Below are 16,772 nucleotides of genomic sequence, written 5' to 3'. Positions count from 1 at the left end.
CAGACGACCCAGTTGCTATAGGGCCTCCTGCTTCTGCCCACCCACCCCCGGTGAGGTGCCCATGGAGGGTCTTAGGCTGCTAAATCCCTCCCAGGGAGACCGTGGCACCCCAGCGCCCTCTAGTGGTGGCAGGAAGAGTCTGTGGGGAGGGCAAGGAAGGGGAAAGGGAATAGGTTGCGGGAGGGAGAAGGTGAGGAAGGGGAGAGAGGATAAGAGATGGGAAGAGAAAGGTGGAGCTGAGAAAGGGAGGGGGAGAGGAGCAAGAGGAGGCAAGTGGGGCACTTTGTCCTGGGCCCTGGAGTCCCTTCTCCTCTCTGGTGCTCCCTCTGACAGTTGCCACCCTGGGTTTCTGCCCTCCAGCTGGCCTAGCCCTGGGGGCCTGAGAGGGACATCCCTGCTCCAGGGAATTGCTGATTCAGAAGGTCCATCTCCTGGTCAAAGCCCTCTCCCAGCTGGAAAGGGGCTGGGAAGAACTCCATCCGTCTCCTCTCCACCTCCTCTCACCCATCAGAGTCAGTAGGGGCTTCCAGATGCCCCCCGCCCCACAACCACAAGGACAGACACCACCCGGCTCTGCCCCAGCCTTTCCCTTCTCCCTCCCTGCCCAGCCACCCCGAAATCCCAGCAGCTGCAGTTGCCATAGAAACAGCACCCCCACCCCACCCCCACCCCTTTCACACAAATAAACTGCAACCTGGGGAACAGGGAGCCGCTGGAAGAGGCCGAATGTGCAGAGCCAGCTCATTTCCCGCTCCTCTCACTTCAGGATAATTAGTGCAAATTAAATTTCACACCCCTTCTCTCGAGCAGTTAGAGCTCCCTGGGAATGGATACTCACGATTCATGGGGGGAACATGCTCAGATGTCTCTTTGCAATGTGCAAATACAAGAGAACATTTCTCAGCTTCGAATTCTCAACAATTCCCCAAAGTTGGCACTAAGGCAGGCGTGCAGGGCCAGGAAGTAAGTGTGCATGTCCGAGTGAGGTGGGGACAGGGCCCCCCAGAGACGGGAGACTTGAGTCCAACACTCAGCTCTGGCACCCTTCCCCTAGGTTTTCTCACCTGTAAAGCCATAAAGAGGGGCCAAGTCACCGAAGAAAAGAAACCTTCTGGTCACCAAGGCCTCCAGCTCAGAAGGGTCCCTTCTTGGTTTAAGACTCTGCTTTCTAATTTTTGAACAAGAAGCCCACATTTTCATTTTGCAATGGATCCTGCAAATTTTCCAACCGGTCCTCCTTGCACGAGTTTATTTATGCATATTAAGTATCTGGGTGAGGAAACATGCACAACACTCCTAGACGCAAATAATAATAATAGCACCCGCTGTGGGCCGGATGCTGCTCTGAGTGCTCTATGTGCCTTCATCCTCACAGCAAGCCCGTGAGTGGTTTAACACAGGGCTTCTCAAATGTTAAGCTGCCTGGGCCTGGGGATCATGCTGGAGCACAGGGTCTAAATCAGCAGATCTTGGGGAAGGCCTGTGACTCTGCATTTCTTTCTTTCTTTTTTTTTTTTTCTTTTTGAGACAGAGTCTCTCTCTGTCGGCCAGGCTAGAGTGCTTTGGTGCAATCTCGGCTCACTGCAACCTCTGTCTCCGGGGCTCAAGCAATTCTGCCTCCGCCTCCTGAATAGCTGAGATTACAGGTGTGTGCCACCGCGCCCAGCTAATTTTTGTATTTTTAGTAGAGATGGCGTTTCACCACGTTGCCAGGCTGGTCTCAAACTCCTGACCTCAGGTAATCTGCCCAGCTCGGCCTCCCAAAGTGCTAGGATTACTGGCGTGAGCCACCGCCCCGACTGACATTTCTAACAAGCTCCCAGGGGAGACTGATACTGCCGTCCCTGAGAACTCATTTGACAAGCAAGGGCAGCAAAAGCGTGGCCTAGTAAAGGCCTTGGTGCTCCCGTCCCCTTCTCTGGAAATGCCTAGGAGATACTTCTTCCTCCAGGTGAGGGCTAGGAACACACAGCCAACTAATGGCTGGTAACGGCTGGCCTCCTCCTCTTATGGTGGCCACCTCTGCGAAGCTATTTATGATTCAGAGCTCCCCATGGGATCAGGCTGAGACTAGACACCAGCTGACCCCACATCTCAGCTTTGAGCTTTTCCTCCAGTTCTACCCTGTTTCCCACACTGGCTTGTAGTTTCTCCCACAATAAATTGCTTGAGTAAGAATGCTTGTCTCGGGCCCTGCTTCCCAGCAACCCAACCTAAGGCAGGGAGATACTACCATTTTCCTTATTTTAATGATGAAGAAACTGACCAAGAGGTTAGCTTGCCCAGAACATATAAGTGATAGAGGCAAAAGTTGAACAGGCAGACTCATTCCACTACCTCTATATACTTGGATATACAATGCAAATCCATTTTTGGACTCGCATACCTACACTCACATCAATGCACCTGTTTACATGCATGTCTATACACACAGCATATTTTTGTGTGCAAAACGACACTCATATGCACACAAGTAGATATCAGTTCACTCAAACACCTACTTCCACACATGCACACACCCCTGACATCGACATCCCCAAAGATGCAAATGTGCATATTCATTCATTCATTCAATTCATAAATGAATTGTCACATACGTGCTTGGACATCTTTTCACCAAGTCTCAGTGCAGACTTCTCCCCCTCCTGGAGCTTTCCCTGCCTCCCTGAGTGATATGGTTTGCATCTGTGTCCCCACCCAAATCTCATGTTCGATTATAATTCCCAGTGTTGGAGGTAGAGCCTGGTGGGAGGTGACTGATCATGGGGGTGGGTCCTTCATGAATGGTGTAGCACCATCCCTTTGGTGCTGTTCTGGTGATAAGAGTTCCCACAAGATCTGGTCGTTTAAATGTGTGTGGCACAGTCGGCCGGACACAGTGGCTTATGCCTGTAATCCCAGCACTTTGGGAGGCCGAGGCAGGCAGATCACCTGAGGTCAGGAGTTGGTGACCAGCCTGACCAACATGGAGAAACCCCATCTCTACTAAAAATACAAAAATTAGCTGGGTGTGGTGGCACATGCCTGTAATCCCAGCTACTCAGGAGGCTGAGACAGGAGAATCACTTGAACCCAGGAGGCAGAAGTTGCAGTGAGCCGAGATCACACCATTGCACTCTAGCCTGGGCAACAAGAGCGAAACTCCATCAGAAAGAATAGAAAGAAAGCAAGAAAGCAAGAAAGCAAGAAAGAGAGAGAGAGAGGGAGGGAGGGAGGGAGGGAGGGAGGGAGGGAGGGGGAGGGAGAGAGGAAGGAAGGAAGGAAGGAAGGGAGGAAGGAAGGGAGGAAGGAAGGAAGGAAGGAAGGAAGGAAGGAGTGTGCGGCACCTCCCCTCTCTCTCTCTTCCTCCTGCTCCAACCATAAGAAATGCCTGCTCCACCTTCACCTTCCACCACGATTGTAAGTTTCCTGAGGCCTCCCCAGAGGCAGAAGCTGCTGTGCTTCCTGTACAGACTGCAGAACTTCTTTTCTTTATAAATTACCCAGTCTCAGGCATTTCTTTATAGCAGTGTAAGAATGGACCAATACACTGAGATTAGGTCCAGAGTCCCTCAGGCCCCGTCCTCACCCCTTTTTCCAGTCTGTCTCCTCTGCCAGTCTGAGAGCTCCTCTGGGACAGGGTACTTGGTCTGATATGCCATTGTAACCACAGGGTCTGGTACAGGGCCTGGCCCATAGTAAGTGTGCCATACACATTTGTCGAGTGGAATTTAATCCAGCTCTGCCATTTACTAGCCATGTGACTTTGGAAGAGTCTCTTCCTTCTCTGCATCTCAGCTTCCTCATTTCCTCAACTCCCAGGGAGGTGGTGCTGTCGGGTAGCAGGTGACCCAGTCCAGTCTTTTTTTTTTTTTTTTTTTTTTTTTGAGGTGGAGTCTCACTCTGATGCCCAGGCTGGAGTGCAGTGGCACAATCTTGGCTCACTGCAAGCTCCGCCTCCCGGGTTCACACCATTCTCCCACCTCAGCCTCCCGAGTAGCTGGGACTACAGGCGCCCGCCGCCACGCCCGGCTAATTTTTTGTATTTTTAGTAGAGCCGGGCTTTCACCGTGTTAGCCAGGATGGTCTCAATCTCCTGACCTTGTGATCCGCCCGCCTCGGCCTCCCAAAGTGCTGGGATTACAGGCGTGAGCCACCGCGCCCAGCTGACCCAGTCCAGTCTTAAGGAAGGTACTAGAAAACATTTCTTAAAGGACAGGAAGGGGCATTGAGCTGAAATTTGAAGGCATGTCAGAATTCAGCCAGGTGAAGAGGGAAAAGAAGAGTTCCAGGCAGATGGAATAGCATGTGATGTGCAAAGGCTCAGAGGTAAGAAGGAGCTGAAAGGAGAAATCTGCGTGCCTGGAGTGCGGTAGGGAGATTGCCCATAGAGAGGTGCTGAGGAGCCACAGTTTGCATTTTATCTTGAAGGCAATGGAGAGCCGTTGAACATTTTAGTGAGGACATAGCTGATGTGGGTTTTTAAGCACACAAGCCAGGCGCGGGTACTCACGCCTGTAATCCCAGCACTTTGGGAGGCCTAGGCAGGCGGATCACCTAAGGTCAGGAGTTTGAGACCAGCCTGGCCAAAATGGTGAAACCCCATCTCTACTAAAAGTACAAAAAATTAGCCAGGGGTGGTGGCGCGCGCCTAGGTTGAGGCAGGAGAATTGCTTGAACCCAGGAGGCGGAGACTCCAGTGAGCAGAGATCACACCACTGCACTCCAGCCTGGGCAACAGAGTGAAACTCCATCTCAAAAAAAAAAAAAAAAAAAAAAAAAGAATATGTTGTCTTCAATGCCTCCATGACCCAAAGGAGGTTTATAAATGCTGGCAGCGATGAAAACTCAGTACCAAGAAAATGTTAGGGTGAGGAACTTAAGGTTTTGTATGAAAGGGTAGGGGGATTAAGACTGTGAGTGGATGAATGTGTTCAAGCCTCCCTGAATACTTTACATTCACTGAGCTGAGATGGTTTTGATTTCCTGGCAGATAAGGACTCAGTCTCTGATGAATTGCAGTGATATCATTTAATAGCTGTGTGTCCTCAGGCAAATTACTCAACCTCTCTGCACCTAAGCTTCCTCATCTTGAAAATGCCCCCCAGGTCTGACCTCAGAGAGGGAGGATTAAATGAAATCAGGTAGGCGAAGTTCTTAGTCCAGAGTTGGACGAAAAATAAACTTTAAATAAAGGTTAGCTTGCACCGTGATAGCACAGTGAAAACCAATCACAAAGAATGGTCCCTCAATGATAGGAACAGCAATGATCTTCTACAGAGTTTCCCTAAGTAATAATGGGGAGCCCCACCCTCCATTTCCATCTCCCTCCCACCTCCTGCCCACCAAGACCTTTGCAGGCTCCTCACCCCTGCAGGGTCCCCAAGATGCCTGTCAGTTCTCCTTACCCTGGGACAGAGTCGAGGCTGATTTGGGCATCCAGGCTTCCGTTCTGACGCTCACAGCCCTTCTGGGTTTGTGCCCTGGAACTGGGAGTTCATAATTCTTACAGTCTATCTTAAGCAGCCAATGGTCCTCACCTCCTGGTATCCACGGCTCTGTGTACTGGTCTCCCCATCAGGGTGCACTGGACCTACAGACTTGCTTCTAAGGAATAGAATACAACAAACATGTTGAGATACCATTTAAAAATTGGGTTCCTAAAGCGTCTGGCTTCCTTATTGCTCACCAGCCCTCTCTTGTTCCTTCTCTGTCTGCTCTGCTGGAAGCCACTGCCGTGGTATGAGCTGCCCTATTTGGAGGCCCATGTGGCAAGGAAATGAAGGCGGCTTTTGGCCAGCAGAGAGCAAAAAGTTGAGGACTTCAATCCAACAATCCGTGAGGAACTGAATTTTGCCAACAGAAGGGATCGTGGAAGCAGATCCTTTCCCAGGCAAACCTTGAGACATTGCAGCCTCAGCTGGCACTTTCATTGCCATCTCATGGGGGAACCCGGGCCAGAGGACCCAGTTAAGCCACACCTGGATTCTCACCCACAGAAACTGTGAGATAATAAATGCTATTATTTAAAACCATTCAATTTGGGGATAATTTGTTACACAGTAATAGATAACTAATACACATTGCAAAAAAGAAGGGGGTTGATTTTGGGGGACTCACTGACCTGGAAAGTCCAGGAGTAGAGCTTGTTTTGGGTATGGTTGGATCCATCAAATGTCAACAGGCTTCCTTCTGTCTCAGTCTGGGTTTATGTGAGAGCAGGGCCTGAGACAAGGGGATGCTTGCAGGTGGTTTATTTGAGGGGTGATTGCAGGAATGAAGGTGGGAGGAGATTGAGATAAGCACGCTGCCTCCCAGAAGTGTCTTTCTGAAAAACAGGAGCCAGGGGCACTTACCCACCAGCTCTGCACTGCACTGGTTGAGGGTGGTCCCAAGGGTATTAATTCCTCTGGACTTCAGAGCTGCACCCACGCTCAGGCTAGCGGGCTCCTCAGCTCAGGAAACTCTTGAGGTGGATCCTGCCAGTGTGTACAGGACTATTCACTGCAGCTGTACCTGAGCTCAGGCACAAGGAGCTAATGCAGGATGCCAGAAACATCTGCACTCTCTCCTGCATCCCTCAACTCCCCTCCTCTGAGATGCTTGCAACATCAGGCAGCTTCTTCCAGAGGCTGGCAACAGTACCATGGACAGCCCCAGGCTTTCTTCCTGCAGCCTAGCAACCCCAGGAGAAAGAGCTTCTTCTTGGTAGTTCCAGCAAAAGTCTCAGGATTGCATGTCATTGGATGACAAAGATCATATGATCATCCCTGAACCAATCACTGCTTCAGTGGACCGGGCCTAAGGTTTGACCCATCCCTGTAGCCATGGACTAAGAGTAGTTTCCCTAGGGAAAATTTGAGAAGTTGAAGAAGAAGAAGCTATAAACGCTGGCCAGAAAACAGATAAACAGGCATCAGTTACATCCACATGAGTCATGACTCGTATTAGTGGATTATAAGGTCAATTTATTAGGTGATAACCAGCATTTTTAAAATTAGCATTTTGAAATTAAAGTAAAACAGTGGCTATCAAACTTTAGCTGCTTCAGAATCACCCAGAAGGCTTCTTAAAACAGCCTTCTGTTTTAAGGCTGGGCCCTACACCAGAGTTTCTGATTGCTGGGCCCTACACCAGAGTTTCTGATTGAAAGAGTCTGGGATGGGGCCCAAGAAACTGGATTTCTAACAAGTTCTCAGGTGACGTTGATGTTGCTGGTTCAGGGACTCCACTTTGAGAACTATGGAAATACAAAATATCAGACTATACTGCAGGTAATATGGCTGTTTTATTCCATGAAACTTGTTTCAATTACATATGCATGTGGACACTGGGTAGCCACGTGAAAGGAATTTCTTTCTTTTTTTTTCTTTTCTTTTTTTTTTTGAGACTGAGTCTCACTCTGTCACCCAAGCTGCAGTGCAGTGGCACAATCTCTGCTCACTGCAACCTCCACCTACTGGGTTCAAGCGATTCTTCTGCCTCAGCCTCCAGAGTAGCTGGGACTACAGGTGCATGCCACCACGTCCAGCTAATTTTTGTATTTTTAATAGAGTCGGGGTTTCACCATGTTTGGCCAGGCTGGTCTCGAACTCCTGACCTCAAGTGATCTGCCCATCTCAGCCTCCCAAAGTGCTAGGATTACAGGCATGAGCCACCGTGCCTGGCCAAAAGGCATTTCTTATTGAAATCACCCTACTGCAGTGAGATTAAGTAATTTGTCCAGAATCACACGTCTACTAACTGAAGGGACAGGAATTTGAAGGCAGGTCTAACAGGCTTTTAACTGCAGTGCTCTACTGATCATGGCACTGGCTGCGCTAACTACAAGTAACTCATCACTGGATCTAGGCTAGTTGTCAAATCCTGTGTTTGTCACGTGAAGAAGTTACAATACAAAATAATAGACCCCAAAATATATTGGCTTAAACAAGATAAAAGTTCACTTCTCTCTCATATGACAATCCAGAGGTCCATGGTCCAGGGCTGGCAGGGCAGTGCTGCCAGCCTCCACGTGTGGCTTCCCTCCTGGGGCCCAAGGGGTCTGCTCCAGCAGCGGGAAGTGAGGAAGAGGAGGGTAACACACACTCTCTTTAAAGAGCACAGCCCAAAGTCGCATGTGCCACTTTTGCTCATATCCCATTGGCTGGAACCCAGTCACATGGTCAGACTGGCTGCAAGGGAGGCTGGGAAATGTAGTCTTGAGCCGGAAGGCTGTGACTACTAGGGGACAACTGGTATACTCTACAACACCAGGTAGTGTGGCCTCACATGCCTCACTGAGGTGCCCATCGAGGGGGAGGACAGCCCTGGAAAGACACCCAGGTGGTCTCCCAGTGGCAGTTTCCCCCACAGAGCACAGAATGATGGCAATACTCCCAAAGACAGGGTCCAGCCACCTCTCCCCAGCCCCCAGCTGTGGATCTAATACTAAACCCCTACCCAGACCATTCTTGGCTTAACATTTTCTAACAGCTTTCTACGGACAGCATATTTTCCAGTTTATTCTATTGTGTCAAGTGGAGCTTTCAATTTTAAGCTTCAAAGTTTATTTACTTAGAAAATGTTTGCTTTATCAAAAAAGGATGCTGTGTGGATACTAATAAAGCCTTGTACCTCCAGCCAACAAAATAATCACCTCTGGCTGAATGGAAGTGAGACCACATTAGACTTTACTCCAGGGCTCATTTGTACTGGCCCTGCCACCGAACTTCACCTCCCTGTCTTATTTCCAAACTGCAGATGCCTCGTTTTCTAATTTTCCCCATAAAGCAGTGACTCATAAACAAGAACAGATTTCTCTTGCTTGCAGAAAAGGTAAATTGCTGGCAGAAATAAATTTGCAGATGCTAAAATTTCACAGGAAGGAGCTCACTGGTGCAGAGGGTTTGATATCCTGCCCTGCTCCGCTCTTCCCCCACCTATGTGTACCCTTTATCTTCCCTACCAAGCCAAGCTGGGTGCTGTTAGGGCCTTGCTGAACCCTACAGGCATGGTGAGGAGGTGGGCTCTGCCTTGGAGAACGACTCCCCTGTTTATCTCTGGGTTTGTCCCAGTTCCTGGGCCTGGGATTGGACTGGGGGCCCCTGAGGCAGAGGACTCCAGCATCCCGGCTCCACTCAGTACAACGACCTCGATTTATGTGGGTTACTCTCAGCCTGTGGACCTGTCACTTGGTGAAGAGCAGGCCTGTGGGACCTGCCCAGGGCCTGCAGGAGGTGTTTCATTGCTCAGGCAGACTGTGGAACCCAGGCCAGCAGGTGGCCAGCTCAGATGCCACAGCATCCTCCTTCCAAGAGTGAGAGCCCGGGGTGAGCTCTAGAAGGCTCCCTGTCTGACACAGAACCCGCGTCAAAAGGGAAGAAAGATGCAAACTGTCATTTCCTAAGCAGCTGCCGTGTGCTCTCACTGTGCCAGGTCTCCGAATGCATCTTCCCCAGTCTTCACAAGCAAGTCCTTGTAACCATTTTCCAGGTAAGGAAACTGAGGCACAGAGACGGGACATCACTCACCCACACTCACACTGCCCTCAAGTGACAGATCCTGGATTCTAACCACCCCTGTGACTGGTCTCACCTTCCTGCAGGCCTCCCTTCTTTCTCCATCTCTCCCCAATTCCCCCACCCCCTCATCCTGCTTCACTCCTGCCCAGCCTCATCTGGAATATTGAATCCCTCCTTCTCTCCCCTGCTCTTTTCACAGTAAGCACAGAGCATCCAAGGGGGAACATTTTTCCAAAGAAAACAAATTTAAAGGAGCCAGGGGTGGGGGTAGGGAAAATCTCTGAACCCAGTAGGAAAAATTCAGCAGAGGCAAAGGCCTCAGAGACTCAGGCCAGATGGGGCATGGGTGCCTCCTCCACCCTCAGCAAGACACTCAAGGACAAATTCGATTTACAGTCACCCACTGCATACCCAGGGCTACCTTAGCAACTAAGTTTTAAATTTTGTAATATCCTACACCTCTTTCCCATGCCTAAAATCTTCCCTGTTGATAATGTGTTAATTTAAGCTTCTAATTTCTCTTGAAGTCCAGGTTTCTGCACCCTCCCAACCCACCACCCTCCCAGGAGGGGTTAGTCATTTACACTCTAGTATAAATAAGTCTCCAGGCCCTTCCTGAGAGAGGATGTTCTGAGGAGAGTTTAGCCCCAGAAAGAATCATAGGCTCTCTCAATGTCCACTCTTCTCCAGTAGCCAGAGGGACTCCAGGCTGTATCATCTCCAAACACTCCAGGGCTGAGTGGTGCCAGATGTGGCCAATGACTGCCCTGGAACACAGCAGGTCAGGTGCCTTCCCACACTAATCCCTAGCATGGCAGAGGCCTGACTGAGGTCCCCACAGACAACAGATGGTGAGCCAACTTCTGCGTTGCCATGGCAGCCCTGGAATGGGGGTGAGGAGACTGTGCTGGGTGTGCACAGACACTTATACCTAGATTACATGAGGGCACGTGGGGAGATGGATGCAAATTTCAGACATTATAGTCCTCTCCTCCACCCCCATCTGGGGACTGCAGGACTCTTTAAAGCTGCCCAGGCAGATGGGGCAGTGGTCGGAGGTCCAGGACCCAGAAACAGACCTGGGCTCCAGGGCTAGGCCTCCTCCTCATCCCTGGCTAAATCACGGCCAGCTGTTAGGTCAAGCACAACCAAGGGGCTGCCAGGGCCTGCATCCCCCTGCCTGGCAATTCAAGGACTTATTCTGTGTAGGACACTCAAAGACAACAGGAGCCCCAGAGGCAAAAGATCTTTGGGGGCCAAAGGTCAGATTTGTCAAGAGAGGCCCCTAGGACCTGCCTCTCTTGTCTCCACCAGGAGTCTCTGAGCGGCACCAGGGGCCAGTGTAGGACCCAACCCAAGCTGATCCACCCACCTCCAGCTCCTTGAGGGCAATTCTCACTCCCTGGGCCTGTCTGAGCTGTGAGAGCAGGTGCCATTGAACCATGATCTGGGTCAAGCTAGCAGAGTTGAGCCACAGCACTGAACCTCGAAGCCCAGCCCCAACCCACCTCCAGAACCAAGCCTGCTTCTCAGAGGACTGACTGCATGCATTCACATGGTGCATTCACACCATGCACACACACACACAGAGTTCACACTCAGTGCACCCGGTATATACAGGAAGCACTCAGGGTGTGAGCACATCATGCATCTGCCCCAAGGGTCCCCTTATCCACCAGTGCATGCACACACACTGTGCACGACTTGTGCACACAACACACGCCTAGGAGGCCCACACACCAGGCAGAAAAAGGATACAGTGAGAACTTATGCGAACACACCCACATTCCTACGTGCAGTATAGACAGTGCATACAGTATAAATACAGCATGCATGGAATAATGCGCATATAGTGCCACAGTAGAGCAAGTTCACACTGCACAGGCACACACACACGTGCACATATACATAGCAGCATTCACACACGCACGTGCACACACACACACACACACACACACACACACACACAGAGTATCTTCAGCCCTGCAGGGCCAGCCCAGGGAATGTCAGAAAGAGCCAGGAAAATCCCTTCCCTCCTCCCTGGAGGTGAGCAAAGACCTGAAGGGTCATTCACTGAGGCAAGTTGGGACCTGGGGAATTCCTGACTCGGCATCTGGGCCAGCCCCTACAGACAATGAGGTCAGGGACCTATTCTCCTAAGAGAGGCCCAGGAAGGAGTATCCTGGCCTAAGCCAGGCCCAAGAGCCTTGTAATCACCTGGGACAGAGGTGGGGCTGGAGGACAGCCCCAGGGAGGCTCCTGAACCAGCCCAAAGCCCGCGGCTCCATCCTGCCTGGCTCCCGCCTTCTCTCTCAGTTATACCCAAAAGGCCAGGAGCCCAAGGTGGTGGTGGGGGGCACTGAACAGAAAGGAGTCTGGGTCTAGGCCTGGCTCCACCTCTACACAACTGGGCATTCTGGACAGGGCCCTTCCCATCTTGAGCCTCGGTTATCCCCTGATACCCAGAGGGAATCACCTTGATCCTTCTTGTCCTCATATTGAGGTATATGTCACATGGGTCACTCGTCACCTAAACATCTGGCCCTTGGCCGGGCGCATTGGCTCACACTTGTAATCCCAGCACTTTGGGAGCCCAAGGCAGGCAGATCACTTGAGGTCAGGAGTTCAAGACCAGTCTGGTGAAACCCTGTCTCTACTAAAAAAAAAAAAAAAAACAAACAAAAATTAGCCAGGTGTGGTGGTGCATGCCTGTAGTCCCAGCTACTCGGAAGACTGAGGCACAGGAATTGTTTGAACCGGGGAGGCAGAGGTTGCAGTGAGCTGAGATTGTGCCACTGCACACCAGCATGGGTGACAGAGTGGGACTCCGTCACAAAAAACAGAAAAGACATCTGACCCTACTAGATGGTGAGCCCACGGTCAGGGTGATGTCCCCCCACCCCCTGTAGGATCTCCCCAGCATCAGCACTGGATGGGGCTGTGGACAAGATCAGTAAGAGGCTTTCACCACCCAGGGATAGCCTAGTCCTTCCATCTGGCCTGTGCAGGCTGGAGGGTCTTGCCTGGTCGGCTCTTTTGAGCCACCAAGCCCAAGCCCAGAACTCGTGTACCTTGCTGGGGCACAACAACCCTAGCATGATGCGAGAAGCACCAAGCTAGAGGTCAGAATGTGTAGGTTCCAGCCACTGACTCTCTGTGACCTTGAATGAGTCCTATTTTGTGCCTCAGTTTCCTCATCTTTAATACAAGGAAGTTGAACTAGAACTGGTCTCCGAGGCATCCCATTCTAAGCTTCCATGTCACCAGAAGCAGGTGGTCTGAGCTGGAGCAGGGAAAAGGAGAATCTGCCAGGGAAGGCTCCTCTCCCAAGCTGAGATTCCCCGAGCATCCTTCAGGCAGGCGCTGGGTCAAGCCCTTTCTGCGCACAGTCTCATTGACCAGGAAGATGCCACTAGGATCTCCAATGTGCAAACCAGGATGCAGCAGCTGAGGAAGGACCCAAGGTCACACCCGCAGTGAGTGGCAGAACCATAATTGAATCTCACGTTTATCTGATCACTTAGGCATAGCTTTACTAAATTCTTTACAAGTATTAACTCACTTAATCCACACAATTCCAAAGGTAGGTGCTATGATTATCTAGATTTTGGAGAAAACAGAGGCCTGTCTGTTAAGTAACTTGGAAAAGCCACACAGCTAGAAAGTGGAAAAGCTGAGATCTGAAGCCAGGTACTTTCCACCCAGAACTTAACCTCCTAACCATTGTGCTAAACTCACCCTTCCCTGCTCCCTCAAGGGAAGCAACAGACCGTGCCCAGACGAGGTCCTACTCTGGCTAAAAGCCACATTTCCCCCCGTTCCTGCCCCGCTACTGACCATGTGTAGCTGTTATCAATTGACTCAGGAACACTGTGTAACAACCACCCACATGACCTCTATGGCACACAACAATACATAGTTACTTCCCCTCACCAGTCTGCAGGTCAAGTGGGTGGTTTTGGGGATCTGGACCAGGCACAGCTGATCTCAGCTTGTCTTGCCCAGGTGTCTGCTGACAGCAGGCAGGTGAAATGGGGGCTGAATGGTCTAGAATGCTCTCACTCGCATATCTGACAGTTGGCTGGCTGTTGCTGGGGTGATGGAAGTGACTGGGCCACATGTCTGTCATCTTCTAGCAGGCTAGCCCGGAATTGATGACATGACAGTGGTAAGGGTCTGAGAAAGAGAGAGAGAGAGAGACAGAGAGAGACAGACAGACAGAGAGAGACAGACAGAGAGAGAGGGAGAGGAAGCTGCAAGTCCTCTTGAGGCCTAGACTTGAAACTAGCACATTGCCATGTCCTCCACTTTGCAGTGGCTAAAGCAGATCACCAGGACAGCCAGAGCTGGGGAAACAGACTCCACCTCTTGAGGGAGAAGCTGCAGAGTCACTTTGTAAATGGTATGATTACAGAGAAAAGGGAAGGATTGGCACATCTTTGCAATCAATCTGCCACACCATGGGTCTGTTTCCCATTTTCATTTTTACACATTTTCTTATCCTATCCGAGTCACAAAAAATCAGAGCTGGGATGGGGGCAGGGGGACTTAAAAATTAGCTAGTCCCTAGTTACCCATTCTGCAGATGGGGAGACTGAGGCCCATAGAGAGAAAGGAACATGCCAGGGGGCCTGGGTTCAGGCTCTTCCCTTTGGTTTGGGGACCAGTGCAGACCAGCAGCCTCCCTCTGCCTCCTTGCTGCTGGTGTCCTCACCACCACCCCACTGAGCTAGCACTTGGCACTGAGTGCTGGGTGGATGGTTCTCCTCTCATCCCCCGCCCACCTCTGCTATCCAAACTGAATGCTCTTATTTATGAGTCACACCAAGCCCTGACATTTGTGCAATTGTCTTCCACATACAAAGTGCCTTTGCGCATTACCCTATCCCCATGATCGCCCTAATGAGAAAGGTAAAAGCAGTAATAATAGTCACCCTTAACACTTACTGTGCACATACTAAGGGGCAGGCATTGTTCTAGGTGCTGACTTCTATTCACTCATTTAATGCTTATGTCAACCCAATGAAGGAGGTACTATTGTTATCCCAAACTATAGAAGGGGAGAATAAGCTCAGAGAGGCAGAGTGGCTTACCCAAGCTCACGTAGCTGATAAATATCAGGGCACAAACCTAGGTCTGTCTAGCATCAACGCCAGGCTATGCCAACACACTGGGAGGTGGTGCCTAGGTTCCTTCAGTTTCCTCTCCCCAGAGTTCTGGCCTGGAGTAGGGCTGGAGCTGTGGCTCATCTCCTTAAATAGGAGAGGTAAGCCCATCAGTCTACGTAGCAGAGAGATAAAAAAAATGTAAGACACCTGTAATCCCAGTACTCTGGGAGGCAGAGTGGGGTGGATCACTTGAAGCCAGGAGTTGGAGACCAGCCTGGCCAACATGGTGAAACCCTGTCTCTACTAAAAATACAAACAAACAAAAATTAGCCAGGTGTGGTGGTGCGTGCCTGTAGTCCCAGATACTTAGGAGGCTTAGGCAGGAGAATCACTTGAATCCGAGAGGCGGAGGTTGCAGTGAGCCGAGATCGCACTACAGCACTCCAGCCTGGGTGACAGAGTGAGTGAGATTCTGTCTCAGAAAAAAAAAAAGATGTAAGAGAGCAGAAGAGCTCAGCATGTGGAGCTAAGCAGCCCAGGTTCAAGTCCTGGTTCTGCCACCAGCTAGCTATGTGACTTTGGGTGATATATTTGACCTCCCTGCACCTCAGTTTTCCAATCTAGAAAATGGGTGTAATTATTATAGTACCCACTTCCTGGAATGGTCATGAAGATGAAATGAGTTGATGTATATGAAGCAATAACTGGCACATAGTAAATGCTCAGTAAGCGTTGGCTGTTATTATCCATATCTGGCCCTTTTGGCTTCTGGAACACCAGAGAGCAGACAAGTCAGCGCTCAGAGCTGCCCTGCAAGAATGAGATCTCTCCATTGGCGGAATGACAGAGAAGCCGACCAGGGGTCTGCTCCCCTCCCTTTGTGCCCCCTGAGCACTGGGTTCAGGCTTTTAGAGACTCTAAGCAATGAAAAGAAGAGGGGGTCCCATCCCCACCCCCACTATCTAAGTCTGAATAAAAACAATGCTAAAATCTAAAAGGAGCACGAAGATGTTTTAACCATGCTGACTTTGGGGATGATGACAATGTGGATGCTGTGTCGCAAATATCATTGGAATTTATTTTGGTGCCTCCTTCTTGGAAACACTGAAGCATTCGCTTGGTCTGACTTGGTATGGTCCTGCCCTGGGCTCCCAGGCAGCCTGAGGGGTCAGTGAATTCCATGGCAGGGACTGGGGACCCTCAGGAGGGGAGAAGCAAATCCTTTCCCAAGAGCACCCCATACTACAGGGGGACGCAAGGAGAAAACCCTCACCCAGGATGCTAAAAAAAAAAAAAAAAATTCCTCCAACCAACAATGTGGCAGCTGCGGTTGCCAGGGAGATGATGAGGAAAGCAGGCAGTGCTGCCTCCCACTTGGCAGAGCCCCTGCCTCCACCCCGGCCCAGGAGGGCATTCTCCTGGTGTCATCCTGGGGGCGAGAGGCCAGGCCGGGAAATAGGAGCCCGAAGATCACATTTCTGCATTGTCACCCATTGTCCCCAGAGCAGAGGGCATGGACCAAACAATGGGCTGATGAACAATAGGGAACAGCAGATGGTCTCTCCCCCAACCTGCTCACCCCCCACCCGAAACCCCACCCCCACTCCCCAGCTGGTGCCGCTGGGCTTGCCAGGCCCGCCTGGGATGTCCGGGTCGGGGGCCCAGGCTCGGCTGGCTGCAGACCCCAGCATTGCACCTGCCCACAGTGGGTTTTTGGAAAGAGGCTCTGACTGGGAGTTAAGACCCCTGCATGATGGAAAATCAAAGGAAGAATAATAACAGCTAACATTCACTTGTGTCTAAAATAAATCTGCTCTTTGTATAAAATCCGAACTCCTAAAAGGCACAGCACAAGCCAACCCCAGCCCACCACTCTCTACGACTCTCCCTAGATGGCTGTCCCAGGGTGGCACCGCCCTTCTTTCTGCCCCGAAATACAGTAAGTCCTTTCCAACCTCTACACCTTTGCAGGTCCTGTTCTCCCACACCTGGAAATGCCTCTCCATGTGGCCAGCTCCTCCTCATCAATCAGGTCCCCCTTCCAATATCACCACTTCAGAGAGACTCTCCAACCATCCTGTCTGAAGTAAAGGGCAACTTGGCCCCTTCAAATGGCGTTTGTCACCAGTTATAATTGTTGATTTGTTTCCTTCTTTATAATCTGCCTCCTCCACTGTGGATA

The 16,772-nt window shown here is 50.7% G+C and overlaps 1 protein-coding gene across 1 annotated transcript in view; it reads right to left on the bottom strand.

Moving 5' to 3' along the window:
* Positions 1 to 16,772, bottom strand: part of LOC104006591 (uncharacterized) — a 107,259-nt gene that overhangs the window by 58,664 nt on the left and 31,823 nt on the right. The window lies entirely within an intron of this gene.

The sequence above is a fragment of the Pan troglodytes genome, chromosome 1 (genome assembly GCF_028858775.2).
Source record: "Pan troglodytes isolate AG18354 chromosome 1, NHGRI_mPanTro3-v2.0_pri, whole genome shotgun sequence".
In the NCBI taxonomy this organism is placed as follows: domain Eukaryota; kingdom Metazoa; phylum Chordata; class Mammalia; order Primates; family Hominidae; genus Pan; species Pan troglodytes.
This window is presented reverse-complemented; position numbering and strand designations above follow the sequence as displayed.